Below are 15,181 nucleotides of genomic sequence, written 5' to 3' on the forward strand. Positions count from 1 at the left end.
ATCCTATACTTTGAGGCCCATAGCAAGCCTCTTCTTACAAGGGAACCTCCCCATCGCACCCCCTCAGATTTAGTTATAAGTTAGCACAGTGGATAGGCCTTGAAAAACTGAACACAGAGCAATCGAGAAAACAGGAACAAGTTGTGTAGAACCACGAAAAAATAAGCAAAATATATAAACTGAGTAGTCCATGCGCAAAATAGGCAACATCAAGGATAATATGGGCTCAGCAGCCCTGTGGTCCCGTGGTTAGCGTGAGCAGCTGCAGAACGAGAGGCCCTTGGTTCAAGTCTTTCCTCGAATGAAAAGTTTACTTTTTTATTTTCGCAAAGTTATGATGTGTCCGTTCGTTCATTGACATCTCTGTTCACTGTAATAAGTTTAGTGTCTGTATTTTGCGACTGCATGGCAAAACCGTGCGATTAGTAGACGAAAGGACGTGCCTCTCCTATGGGAACCGAAAACATTTGATCGCAAGGTCATAGGTCAAGCGATTCCTCCACAGGAAACCACGTCTGATGTATTCTATACGACACTGGTGACGACATGTGCGTCACATGACAGGAATATATTGTCGACCCACCTAACTTGTGCACTTGGCGAATGGGTAAAAAGATTCTTCTACCTTGCCCGATTTAGGTTTTCTTGTGGATCTGATAATCGCTCCCAAAAAAGTGATGAAAACATAAGAGTTTGTGACATAAACTGCAACAAATGAATGCAACAGTTTCACAGTCGCACAGTTCTCCCTGTGCTCTGTCAAAACGTATGTTTTTAACGTTTTCAAATTTTCCCGTGTGTAGACCGTCAAATCCTGCATATGTCCAAGCACATCTGAACATGTCCTGGAATTTTGGAGAGCGAAGTTGATTATGTGTGAGTGTCTGAACTTTGATAATTTTCTAAAAATAAAAAATTAAACTTTTCACTCACGGGAAGGCTTGAACCATGGACCTCTCTTCCCGCAGCTGCTCACGCTAACCACGGCATTCCTAAGCTGACGTTATCCTTGATGTTGCCTATCTTGCGCATGGACTACTCAGTTTGTATATTTTGCTTATTTTTTTCATAATTCCACACAACTTCTTCCTGTTTTCTCGACTGATCTGTGATCGGTTTTTCAACGCCTATACACTGTGCCAACTTATAACTAAATCTGAGGCGGGTGCGATGGGGAGGTTCCCTTGTTAGCATTTGTACGCGCGCTGCACTGACTTAATGCGGCACTGCTTACTTTGGAAGCATTCGATAACGCACTATTCAAAATTACGGCGCTTAAGCTACGCCAGAACTTCCCAGGAAATTACAGATAACAAACAAGCCAACCTCCCTAGCAAGGGGAGTGGTATCGCCAGATACTGTACTCCTGCAACCACCTTTGTCTGACATGAAGCTGGTGAAGCCATTGTGAGACAGTGTCGTCTGCCTATGGATTCCAGGGAGCTGTGGATGCCTGTTGCAACAGCAGGCTCGTTACTCTTCAGGACAGCTTCATTGCATTCGTTATATCAGCGGCGTGCCGACCTGCCTGCTGGGGCGGGTCGTAAACGTATTCTCCACCTTCCCATGCCTTGTCGTCCCAGTCTACACGTTGGCTTCGAAGGTTTCCAAGTTCCATACCTGTTACGCTTACAATAAAATCTAGAAGAAAGCAAAAACCGCTGAAACTGGAACTGTTACTGTTGGCCTGACTCCAGGTAAGATACGTAACGTGGGATCGATGCTACGGCTACGATTCAAGATGCTCGCGCATTTAACGAACTAAAGCTTCGGAAACTGTACTTGTGTGACAAACGTGTGTTAGCTCTTCACTAGCTAGGGAAGTAGGCTTACAAATCGATTTATGGAACTGACATATGCTGTAGTTAAATTACAAAGTGATATGAGATTTTGTTTGTGAACTGCATGACGTAAAAGACCAACAGCGGATAACTTCAATACTCAACACATCTAACCTACAGAATCACAGATGCGAAGTTGCAACACAGCGAAGATTATTTGAACAACAGCGATAATTTAAAGAAAAGAGAGAGAGAGAGAGAGAAATCAGAACTTTTTGTTAGCTGTGTACGTAGCAGCAGATGAACCAAATAAAATAAATGTAGAATATGCATTGACATTTGCGTTTTGTCAAAACGAGCTCTCTTGTCAGTGCTAACACATCACAGAAGGAATAGAATTCCGACACAAGAAACAGTGAAGTACATATCAGAATGTCAGTTCCGTTACTATTAGCAACAGTGAGTAGATTCAATACAATGAGTCTGGCACGCTGTGTGTTTTTGTGTGGCATCGAACAAGAATATCAAATATCCCACTACGAAGACGAGGAGTGAGGTGCTTAACAATCAAGGGTGGAAGTATCGCCTGAAGACAAACGTTGACTGTGAATATTGTATCACAGAGACGGTCCTTTTGACTGTTCAGATGTCACTAAATCCGCCCAAGGATGTAAACAACCATGTACGAGCAGCGCCTATTAGACAGAAGGAGTCCGACAGCCCATCAGTTCCAGTCATTCCATCAGGAAGTAGGTATACATCTCGTGTTGTCTGTAGTTCAACCAATGCTTAGACGGTCAATACCGCGGTTCGAACGCGTCCGCATTGTTACTTTGTGCCAGGAAGTGCTCTCTACAAGGGAAGTGTCCAGGCATCTCGTCGGAGTGAACCAAAGCGATGTTGTTCGGACATGGAGAAGATACAGAGCGACAGGAGTTGTCGATGACATGTCTCGCTCAGGCCGCCCAAGGGCTACTACTGCAGTGAATTATGGCTCGGAGGAATCCCGACAGCAACGTCACCATGTTGAATAATGCTTTTCGTGCAGCCACAGCACGTCGCGTTCCCCAACTCAAACTATGCGCAATAGGCTGCATGATGCGCAGTTTCACTCCCGACGTCCATCTTTGCAAACACGACCATGATGCAGCGCAGTACAGATGGACCCAACAACATACCAAATGGACCACACAGGATTGGCATCACGTTCTCTTCACCGATGAGTGTCGCATGTGCCTTCAACCAGACACTCGTCAGAGATGTGTTTGGAGGCAACCCTGTCAGGCTGAGTGCCGTAGACACACGGTTGAGCGTCCACACTCGCCCTCAGTCCTCAAAGTGTTAACGATCAAGGGTGGAAGTATCGACGTAGTGCTTATTTTACGAAGCTAGTGGGTACCATTGAGGCGAGTTTGTATTCAATGCCTGTGCGTCACAAGATGTTCACTGAACAACACAAACGCATAAAAAAAACTAAAGAAAATCATATCGGGCCGACAACGAAATACAAGTCGGAAACAAATGAAACACGTCTCTGATAGATCGTGTTGTTGTGGTGGTCTACAGTTCGAATAGCGGTTTGATGCAGCTCTTCACGCTCGAGTATCGTGTGCAAGCCTCTTTTATCTACGCGTAACTGCTGCAGCCTGCATTCACTGTTTCCTGTTTTCAAACTTTGGATTTCCCTTGCAATTATCACACTCCACACTTTTCTCCATTATTAAAGCAACTATTGCTTGGTGCCTCAGTTTGTTTTTTTATCAACATATCCCCTTCTTAACGTCAAGTTTTGTAATAAAGTTGTTTTCTTCCTCTTCATGAGTTATTCGATGTATCTATAACCTCGCAAGCATTCTTCTGTAAGATAACTTTCATCAGTTCTGTTCTTCCCATGTCTGCTCTGTTTATCGTCACACGTTCCACTTACATAGCCGGCCGTTGTGGCCGAGCGGTTCCAGGCGGTACAGCCCGGAACCGCTCTGCTGCTACGGTCGCAGGTTCGAATCCTGCCTCGGGCATGGATGTGTGTGATGTCCTTAGGTTAGTTAGGTTTAAGTAGTTCTAAGTCTAGGGGACTGATGACCTCAGATGTTAAGTCCCTTAGTGCTCAGAGCCATTTAAACCATTTTGAACTTACGTATAAGGCTACACTGCTTTCCATTACCCTGTTTTACTGTCATGGAAGTTTCGTGTATTCCGCTACAACGACGGGCAGCTACCGACATAGAGCTGTAATATGGATTTTGAAAAAATTTTGGAGTTATTTTCAGTTGGTAGTAGTATAATTATTTACCACAGCTAAGAATATATTTTAAAATAAATGTTTATGTAAAAATGCATAATTTTGTTATGTGACTTTTGCATTTCCCGCTAAACTACTCACAGTGGCGCGTGGCCTTGCTACGGCGCCATAAGTCAGGAAGCTGTCACGCACAATGGATGAAGACACGTCGTATGGGTTTCACATAAGTTTTCATTAACGAATGTGTGAAAGTGGTTTCCCTCTGCTTAGATAGGTCAAGACGCTGTATCTGGCTGGCGACAGAGTGAAAAAAAAAAAATGTGCGTACTGTTCTCGATGAAATGAGATAAGGAATAAATCGGAATTCTTGAAATGTAACTGCAAACTACAATAATTCCGTAACTATTTTTTAAAGGTCTCAGCGATTTTTAGAACTGAAATGCCACTGAGAATCTGACCTGAGCGATTGCGAACTGTAATGTCTCTTTATTTAACAATTTATTATACACTTTGTGACGTAACTGGGCACTCATTCGGTCCTTTGTTCCTCCAATTAGATAAGATTTTCCTTTACGATATGGGTATTTGGTATTGCAGAGGACCTTTGGCTAATGGCTCTGAGCACTATGGGACTTAACATCTGAGGTCATCAGTCCCCTAGAACTTAGAACTACTTAAACCTAACTAACCCAAGGACATCACACACATCCATGCCCGAGGCAGGATTCGAACCTGCGACCGTAGCGGTCGCGCGGTTCCAGACTGAAGCGCCTAGAACCGCTCGGCCACACAGACCGGCGCAGAGGACCTTCCTTTAATTCGTTCAGTGAGCCATGGTACTTGCAGATTTGCGATGACTGGTGCATAAACTTATGGCGGGTGGCAGTGGAACAAGCCTTATGCCAGCGCTGGGGTTGAATGGTACCTGATAGTTGGAGCTGGGGTACATCGTCCCTTAAGTGATCCAATTTGGGAAAGAGCTTCGTGGCACAGTCCTCTATTTTATCGTGCAGGTGTTTTCCTTTAGGACTTCTGTAGATCCCTGGTTCTTATTCATCAGGGAGTCCCCAACGTCCATCTCCGGCATTGGTTCTGTATTGGTTGGCGTGCACTGTATTGATAGCACATGTGACTTCCAACGCTGCACAAGTGTAGAGGACTTTTGGATGGCTGTCGATCTGTAGAGTCCGATCTTGTTCTTGGCGTTGAGATGGGTGCAGGTGAAGAATGATATCTGCGCGCGCCATCTTCATGGTGTATGTAACGTGAAGGCCAGGGATTTATCCAGAATGATCCCCAGGTCCTTCGTCGAGCGTGACCAAGGGTAGGTTGCTCTAGCACCCGTAGTGGATAACGTAGCCTCTTCTTACTATAGAGCACTGCAGCAGTCTTCATGGGGTTGGTTGTTATTTTGTTGAACTGTGCTCACTCTTCCGTGATACCTTTTTGGCGTTGAGCTCTGCTTATTAGCTGGTCCAGGTTGCGGCGTAATGTGACAAACTCGTTATCATCGGCAAATAAACTGCAGGTCATCAGAGGAATCGTTGGTAGGTCATTCATATATATGCTGAACAGCGGTAGTGAGATAACAGATCGATGTGGGACACATGCTTCTGGTGTTTTCCTCAATGGGCGTTTGCCGTTCACTGTAACATACAAGTTTCCTCCTAGTAGAAAACTACCTACCAGCTTCACGTATCGGTCTAGGCAGGGTGTCTGACAACTGTAGTTTCGCTATGAGATTGTCACGCCTTACTTTGTCGTACACCTTTTCAATCTCAAAAAACACTCCGACCGTTGATTGACATAAGATGAATCGATATCGTATATGTTTGTTGAGTTGTACCAGTTGTAATTCTTGTAATTCTGCCGACATCTTCAGCTGAAAGCCAGACTGCACTGGCCGGATAGTTCCGTGTTCTCGGAAATAGATTGACATCCTAGCCAATAACACACGTTCCAGGATTTTGCCCAGCGTTTGCAGTAATGTTATGGGCCAGTGGTTCGTGGGTACCTCCAGCTCTTTTCCCGGTTTTGGTGTTCGTATGATCTTCCCCGTTTTCCACGCCGTTGGGAAGTAGGCAGTCATCAAACAGCTGTTTATGATGATGAGGACAAGGGCTTTTCTCGGTAGGTGCTGGAATCCAGTATTGGTTACATGATCGATTTCTGGTACCGAGTTGTTTGTCCTCCTGATGATACGCGCTATATGTCGCTGAGTGCCAAGGCTAGGTTGGTCCCCGAGCGATTCCGTTTGGAATCGTGTGATGAAAGCCTGTATTTCTTCTTCTTCGTCCCTAAGTAGCCCTTGGGGGTCTTTTCCAATGTTCGGAGACAACATTTGCTGGACATAAGAGTCTGCATACATTTCAGCCTGTTGTATAGCATCGTATATTAATGCATTCAGTCCCACAATGGCTCGCTTAGCTGTTGTTTGACTGCGGAGACTTTTTACTAGCTATCAGACGCCCCTTGTTTTAAAATAAACTGGGTCATGGTATTCTCCCATGTTTGTTTTCTCCATTCTAGGCCCCTTTCGGATTTCTCTCGACAGGCATGTCATCCTCCCTCTGTCAGCCGGGTCTCTGTACCTCATCCAACAGTTTCTCCCTCCATTGCACAGCGTCTTCAGTTCTTGCAGGTGACGTGGGAAGACGGCTAATTGTGGGCCAGGTAACACCGTGACGTTTGCAGCCCTTCGATATGCGTGTTGGATCTTCGATTTTAACGTTTCTACTTCTGTGTCGATGTCAGCTATTGTATGTAGAGGTATTATAGACCTGAGGCTATTAGTGAGGTACCTCTTGAACTGAACCCAGTTGATTTTCGTATGGTTGATGGTGGGATCACCAATCAGCTGTTGCTCATGATTCCTACGACTGGCAGGTGGTCCGGAGATAGGTCGTTTGTGGTGTGTACCTGTACGTTTAGATCAATTGCTTTTGTCCACGCAGTGTCGAGGACATTGTCTGTTTGCTCCTGGAAGTGACTGATGCTGATAGGAGGTAGCGATCAGCGCACGACGCAATTTAGGTACTCTTGAAGCTCGAAAAGTGTGAGACCCTTCTCGTTGTTCTCTCTGGAGTTCCATGTGGAGTGTTTGGGGTTTAAACCGCCTGCTAGAAGAATTTTTGGATATCTGTCGAAGATTGTAAGTAGATCTGTCGAAGATTGTAAGTAGGTCTTCCCGAAAGGGCTGGCGGTTTGGGCTGATGTATCCTGCCAGCAATTTAATATTTCCCTCTGCTGTGTGGATCTTTACAGTTGTCACTTACAACGTCTTCGGCGGTGGTAACCTCTCCATATGTGTCGCATCGAATTTCGTACGAAAATCGCTGTTCCACCTCCTCTCCGGTCCATCCTATCCTTCATGTATGTCTGCATATTACAGAGACGGAAAACTACTGAATCCGTAAACTTGATTTCCGTCACCATCGCAACGTCGGTGTGGTGTCGTGTTATAAAGTAGTTTAGTTTCGCTTTTGTAGTACGAACTCCATTGGCACCCCAATTAAAGAAGCCAGTGTATCTCGTGGGCGTTCGTGGACCCATTTAAGGTGGCACGAGAGCTTTGATTATTCCTTCCACCAATCTCAGGAAGGATGTCATTTTCTGCTTGAGCGTTCGCTCCAATAACTGAAAAGTCAGCGCGTTGGAATGCCACGCTCGGTGGCCCGGGTTCGATTCCCGGCTGGGGTGGGAGATTTTCTTCCCTCAGGGACTGGGTGTTGTGCAGTCCTCGTCATCATTTCATCCCCATTGTCGACGCGCAAGTCGCCCAATGTGACGTCGCACTCAATAAGACTTGCACTTGGTGGCCGAACTTCCCGCTTGGGAACTCCCGGCCACTGACTACATACGATCATTTCCATTTTTTCTGCTTGAGCATTGTGAGGAGCATGGCGATGTCCGTCGAAACTTGCGAAAATGGCTTCATAAAACTTTGCGATGTCAGATAGCTTGGGGCAGCGGGTGTCGATTCCTGCGTTCCCGGGCGGTTCTCGAATGCATCAGAGTAGGTTCTTGTTGTCCGCCTGGCCCCTGCAGGTGTACCAGTTGTGTGGGAAGTTGCCGCCTGTGCTATCGTCGGCGCTGGGGCCTGCGTCTGCTAGGGTGGTGCCGATTGGTGTTCAAACACCAGCTTCGGTTGCGTCGCCTGTACTTGCTTTGGCGTCTTCGGTTCCCTAGTCTTTCTACTGCGAAGTAATTCTAGGTATTGTTCACAGCCTTTCCAAGAATCCGGTTGGTCAATTTCAGAATTTGCACATTTTGCCTTCGCTGTGAGCGGCATTGTGCGCCATTTCGATGCGTAGAAGCCTGGACTGCAGGCACAGTGTGTTGGCAACGAACAGTAATTACCTGTGTGCTCAAATCTCTGGCACTTTTTACACTGTTTTGGTCGTTCTTTGATGCGGTTTGATTCAGTTTGCACCATTCTATACTGTAGACATTGTATGTTATAGATCTTGTCGTTTCCCTTCGATTTAGGCATTGATACTAAGATGTCAAGTTCTACGAGAGGTTAGGATTGAAACAAATCTTCAGTTTAGGAAAGAAATTAAACAGCACAATTCTAGCACATTGGATCACCAATCACAGCTGTCAATTATAAATTTTCACCAATCACTAGAAATTTTATCTCCACCAAGTTGTATCTCAGTCCTAGGTAATTGCATTGATGAATTAAAGTCACCCAACCCAGTTGACATAATCTGCCTCTCTGAACACCATGTGACCACTGGTATAGGAACTAGGCCTAAGCACAATGAGAAACTCAGACAGGAGAGTACTGCAAATGTTAGAATAAGGAAAGGCTCTCATAAAAGTATAATTAAAAATAATGTAAGTATATTTCATCAAAATATTGGGAGTTTAAAGAATAAAGTAGATGAGCTTCTGGTTTGTTTAGAAGATTTAGAAGCTGAGAATGAAATAGATATACTATGCCTGTCTGAGCATCACATTGTTACTGATATGGATAAGGTAAATGTAAGTGGATATAAGCTCTCTGCACATGCAATGAGAGAAAATATGGAGAAAGGAGGAGTTGCCATATATGTCAAAAGTTATCATTGTGCAAAAAGTATAGAAACAAAAAAGTTTTGTGTAGAGAAACGTGTAGAAGCATGTGCCTGTGAGCTTCAATTAAATAAAGGCACATTTATAATTGTAGCTGTATATAGGTCCCCATCAGGAAATTTTCATCTATTTCTGAAAAATTTGGACTCCTTGTTGTGCTATCTGTCAGACAGAGGGAAGCAAATTATTATTTGTGGGGACTTCAATGTAGATTCTCTTAAAGAGGGGAATAGGAAAAATGACCTTGAAGTATTACTCGGCTCTTTCAATTTGACACCCGTTATTGATTTTCCTACTCGGGTGGTAAAGGATAGCAGCTCACTGATAGATAACTTCTTTATAGACCAAGATAAGTTTAACCAGATAAATGCTCAGCCTGTTGAGAATGGTCTTCCTGATCATGGTGCACTGCTAGTTACAATATATGACATAGCTCCATTCAGCAATACTAAACAGTCCTCCAAAGTAGTACGTTCAGTCAACGATTTAACAATTGCAAATTTCAGGGAAACCCTACAGCAGATAGACTGGGATGAGTTGTACCGTGAACCTGATGCCAATTTAAAATATAATTTATTTCATGACATTTTTGTAAATGCATTTGAAAACTGCTTCCCCAAGAAAATAGTTAAATATACTCGTAAGAAACCTTGTAACAAACCATGGCTTACTAAGGGTATAAAAATATCTTGTAACTGGAAAAGGGAAATGTATCTGACAGCAAGAAAGAGTACTGACCCAGAAACTATCAAACATTATAAAAACTACTGTGTTATATTAAGAAAAGTTATTAAAAAATCCAGGAGTATGTGTATCATGTCTGAAATCAGCAACTCTGATAATAAAATTAAAACAATTTGGAATATTATTAAACGAGAAACAGGTCAACCAAGAGCAGAGGAAGACAGTATTACCATCAAATTGAATGAAAACTTTACGTACAAAAAGTCAAAAGTTGAAAATATTTTTAATAATCATTTTCTAAATGTTGTGGATATAGTAGGATCCAGGTGTTCATTAGAAGATGCTAGGCTGTTAATGGAAGAGGCCATACCTATGCAATTTGATACAATTGAAATCTCGCCCACTTCTCCCTCTGAAATTAGGAAAATAATAAACTTGCTTAAAAGCAAAAACTCACATGGAATTGATGGCATTTCCAGCAAAATACTAAAAGCTTGTTCTCAACAGATAAGTAAGATTCTCAGCCACCTGTGTAATAGCTCTCTGGAACAGGGCATTTTCCCTGATAGACTGAAATATGCTATTGTTATACCTTTGCATAAAAAGGGGGATAGATCTGATTTCAACAATTACCGTCCAATCTCCCTTCTAACAGCTTTATCCAAAATTTTTGAGAAAGTAATGTATTCAAGAGTAGCTTCACATATCTGTAAAAATGAAGTACTAACAAAATGTCAGTTTGGTTTCCAGAAAGGTTTTTCAACAGAAAATGCCATATATGCTTTCACCAGTCAAATTTTGAATGATATGAATAACCGAACACCACCCATTGGGATTTTTTGTGATCTCTCAAAGGCTTTTGATTGTGTAAATCATGAAATTCTGCTAGACAAGCTCAAGTATTGTGGCATGAGTGGGACAGTGCACAAATGGTTTAATTCGTACCTAACTGGAAGAGTGCAGAAAGTTGAAATAAGTAGTTCTCATAACATGCAAAGATCAGCACATTCCTCAAACTGGGGAACTATCAAGAATGGGGTTCCACAAGGGTCAGTCTTGGGTCCTTTGTTGTTCTTATTATATATTAATGACTTGCCATTCTATATTCATGAAGAGGCAAAGTTAGTTCTCTTTGCTGATGATACAAGTATAGTAATCACACCTGACAAACAAGAATTAACTGATGAAATTGTCAACACTGTCTTTCAGAAAATTACTAAGTGGTTCCTTGTAAACGGACTCTCACTGAATTTTGATAAGAAACAGTACATACAGTTCCGTACAGTGAATGGTATGACGCCATTAATAAATATAGACCTTAATCAGAAGCATATAGCTAAGGTAGAATATTCCAAATTTTTAGGTGTGTCCATTGATGAGAGATTAAATTGGAAGAAACACATTGATGATCTGCTGAAACGTTTGAGTTCAGCTACTTATGCAATAAGGGTCATTGCAAATTTTGGTGATAAACATCTTAGTAAATTAGCTTACTACGCCTATTTTCACTAATTGCTTTCATATGGCATCATATTTTGGGGTAATTCATCACTGAGGAATAAAGTATTTATTGCACAAAAGCGTGTAATCAGGATAATAGCTGAAGTCCACCCAAGATCATCCTGCAGACATTTATTTAAGGATCTAGGGATATTCACAGTAGCTTCTCAGTATATATACTCTCTTATGAAATTTGTTATTAACAACCAAACCCAATTCAAAAGTAATAGCAGTGTGCATAACTACAATACTAGGAGAAAGGATGATCTTCACTATTCAAGATTAAATCTAACTTTGGCACAGAAAGGGGTGAATTATACGGCACTAAAGTCTTTGGTCACTTAACAAATAGTATCAAAAGTCTGACAGATAACCAACAAGTATTTAAGAAGATATTAAAAGAATTTCTGAATGACAACTCCTTCTACTCCATAGAGGAATTTTTAGATATAAATTAAGAAAAAAAAGAAAAACAAAACAAAAATATTAAAAAAATAAAAAATAAAAAAATTAAAATTAAAATTAAAAAATAGAGAAAAACAAAAAAATACAAAAACATAAAATTGTTATATTAACTTAAGTATGTTGTTAAATTAACCTAATTATGTCATGTATTGGAAAATTCGACTCGTTCCACATCATTACGAAATATCGTATTCATGATCCATGGAACTAGAATTAATCTAATCTAATCTAATCTAATCCTTCCTTGTCTTACATTGATGAATCGTTGCAGCCAGGAAGCCTTTTTCATGTGATGCCAAGGTCACTTCCGCCGCTAGAACCGTCGCAGGTAGACGTTTCGTTAATATTTTCAGTTTCTTTGCAACAGAGGGCTAGTGAGTGAAAAGTGGAAATTGGTATTGTTTGAAGAAGTTCACTGCGCGTTGATGATCTTCACGGAACTGCAAATGGTACTTTATTCTCTCTTCCTGATAAATTGCTTTGGATGAACCCTGTAGTTGGTGTTTGAGGGTTGCGCTCAACTGACATAATTCTGCCAGCTTTTGTGGCCGAATGTTCTAGGCACTTCAGTCTGGAACCGCGCGACCGCTACCGCCGCAGGTTCGAATCTTGCCTCGGCCATGGATGTGTGTGATGTCGTTAGGTTAGTTAGGTTTAAGTAGTTCTAAGTTCTAGGGGACTGATGACCTCAGATGTTAAGTCCCACAGTGATAAGAGCCATTTGAACCATTTTTACATAATTTTCCGTATAATATACGGTTGCAGGCAGTATTCTGCGGTGTGATGGTGTCACTTTGCATGTCCTGCATTGTCTACAGGAGCGGTGCTCGTCTCTGCTGGTGCCATTCCGTGTGTCGGAGGGGAGGGATCAGTCGGAGTAAATCGATTGGCCGTTTCCACCTCCGATTTTCGTTTGCGCGGATTTTCCTCCGCTTGTTTTTGCAGGTGGTGGCGGCGTTTGTATTGCACGGTCTGAAACTCGCCCTCCTGTGGATCTCGCGTTTCGTTCTCCTGTTCCTTTTCTTCCTCGCTTTGTGACGATGAAGAAACTTCGTGTGTCTGCGCTTCTTCCATTTCGTGGTCCACAGTGATGTAGTATTCCATTGGCACATTGTGCGCCCGTGGGAGTTGTTCCAGGTGTTGTACAACTCTGCTTAGATAGAGCTGTAGGTGTTCCTCGTTGGTAAGGGCGCCAGTGGCGGCCGCGTGGTGAAACGTCACGACGCTGTCGTGAAATACCTCACACGTGGATACGCACAAAGGGGCGTCGACGTCTCGGTGGAGCCCCACCTTCGAACACCGGAAGGACTCCGCAAGCCCGACATCGTCGCAGTCAAAGACGGCCAAGTCCGCATAGTCAACGCCCAGAGAATCGGCGACCACCTTCGGCTCGACTGATGCCACAAGGAGAAGGCGGCGAAATACAACACGCCGTCCATCAGGCGTGACTTCCTCGACCTGCGTCCCGGCGTGGAGAGTGTCTGCTTTTCAGCGGCCACGTTGGATTGGAGGGTTATATGGTCCCCACAGTCTGCGAGCGACTCCTGAAGCTGGGCTTCAAGAAGCGGGAGCTCGCGATCATCTCATCCAGGGTGCTGTCTTCGTGCTGCGCGTCATTCAGAATCACCGAACGTATGACTGCACAGCGCCCGATGCCCAGGCGTTGGAGTGCTGGTCTTCTCTCCCTGGCTCCTGGGGACTAGCGTAGGAGCAATACCTGTCTTTATTCCGTAGCCTGTGCGTGCGTCTTCGTACTGCTTCCTTCCTCCAAGGCCTGGTCCACCGCGTAACGGAGCCAGCGGTTGGGCATGCCCGAACAGATGGCGGCCGGCCGACTGTTCACACCGTGGCATGGCGCGGTCGACCGGGGGTGGTAGCAAGCAGCAGGAAAAGGACCGTGATATGGCGGAGAGCGCTTCCATATGGGGCTACGCAGGCAGATTGGTTGGCTGGTTTGGGGGGGGAAGGGACCAAACAGCGAAGTAATCATTCCCATCGGATTTGGCAAGGATGGGGAAGGAAGTCAGCCATGCCCTTTCAAAGGGACCATACCGGCATTTAACTGAAGCGATTTACGAAAATCACGAAAAACACAAATCAGGACGGCCGGACACGGGTTTAAACCTTTCTCCTCCTGAATCCGAGTCCAGTGAGCTAATCACTGCGCCACCTCGCTCGGTACTGTCGCTTGCTACAAACAGTGCGCGCTTACGGTCTATCCGATGACATATGCGGTTGGATAGAAAGTTTTCTAACAGACAGGGAGCAGTATGTCGTCCTGGATGGGGTGACTTCAACAGAAACAAACGTAACTTCAGGTGTACCCCAGGGCAGCGTAATAGGTCCCCTGCTTTTTACGATTTACAATAACGATCTGGTTGATAGTGTTGACAGCGGCTGTAGTCTGTTTGCCGATGATGCTGTAGTCTACAGGAAAGCAGTATCACACGAAAGTTGTGAACAAATCAATGAGGATTTGCAGAAAATAAATGCGTGGTGTGATGACTGGCAGTTATCTCTCAATATTAGTAAGTGTAACCTACTGCGTATAACAAGGCGAAAATCCCCATTAAAGTACGAGTACAAAATAAATGCCCAGTCTTTGGTAGCGGTAACGTCCGTCAAGTATCTGGGTGTGACTATTCGAAATGATCTCAGATGGAATGATCACATTACACAAGTAACGGGTAAGGCGAACTCTAGATTGTGGTTTATTGGTAGAATCATGAAGCGCTGCAGTCCTTCAACAAAGGAAATTGTTTACAATACGTTAATTCGTCCAGTCTTGGAGCATTGTTCTTCTGTGTGGGACCCTTGCCGGTTGGGTCTGATTCAAGAGGTTGAGAAGGTCCAAAGAAGGGCGGCAAGATTCGTGACTGGTTCATTTAGCCATCGCGAGAGCGTTACAAATCTCATAGAAAGAGTGAAGTGGGAGACACTTGCAGATAGACGGCGCGCTAAACGGAAGGGGCTGCTCACTAACTTCCGAAATCCGATCTTCACCGTGGATGTACAGCATATATTATTATCACCAACTTCGCGCAATGATCACCATTCAAAGATAAGGGAAATTAGAGCTCGTACTGAGGCGTTCAGACAGTCGTTTTTCCCTCGCGCTATACGCAAGTGGAACAGAGTGGGGAAATATGACTTTGGCGCGAATTGTGCCCTCCGCCACACACCGCTTGGTGGCTAGCGGAGTATATATGTAGATGTAGATGTACGCAGGCAGAGGCTGACACGTGTTGCTCGGGTGTGATGACAGGTAGCCGTGTCTACAGGTGGTCGACAGCTCGATCGTGGCGGGAAGGAAGCGCTGCGGTTTTGGTGAAGTCCGTATGGGCGAAACGCGGGATATGTGCTGACAGCAAAACGTACTTTGTGACGATGGATTTTGATAGGCCCCTCGATATTTTCTGCAGTTTTATTT

This window comes from Schistocerca americana, chromosome 2, assembly GCF_021461395.2.
Source record: "Schistocerca americana isolate TAMUIC-IGC-003095 chromosome 2, iqSchAmer2.1, whole genome shotgun sequence".
NCBI lineage: Eukaryota > Metazoa > Arthropoda > Insecta > Orthoptera > Acrididae > Schistocerca > Schistocerca americana.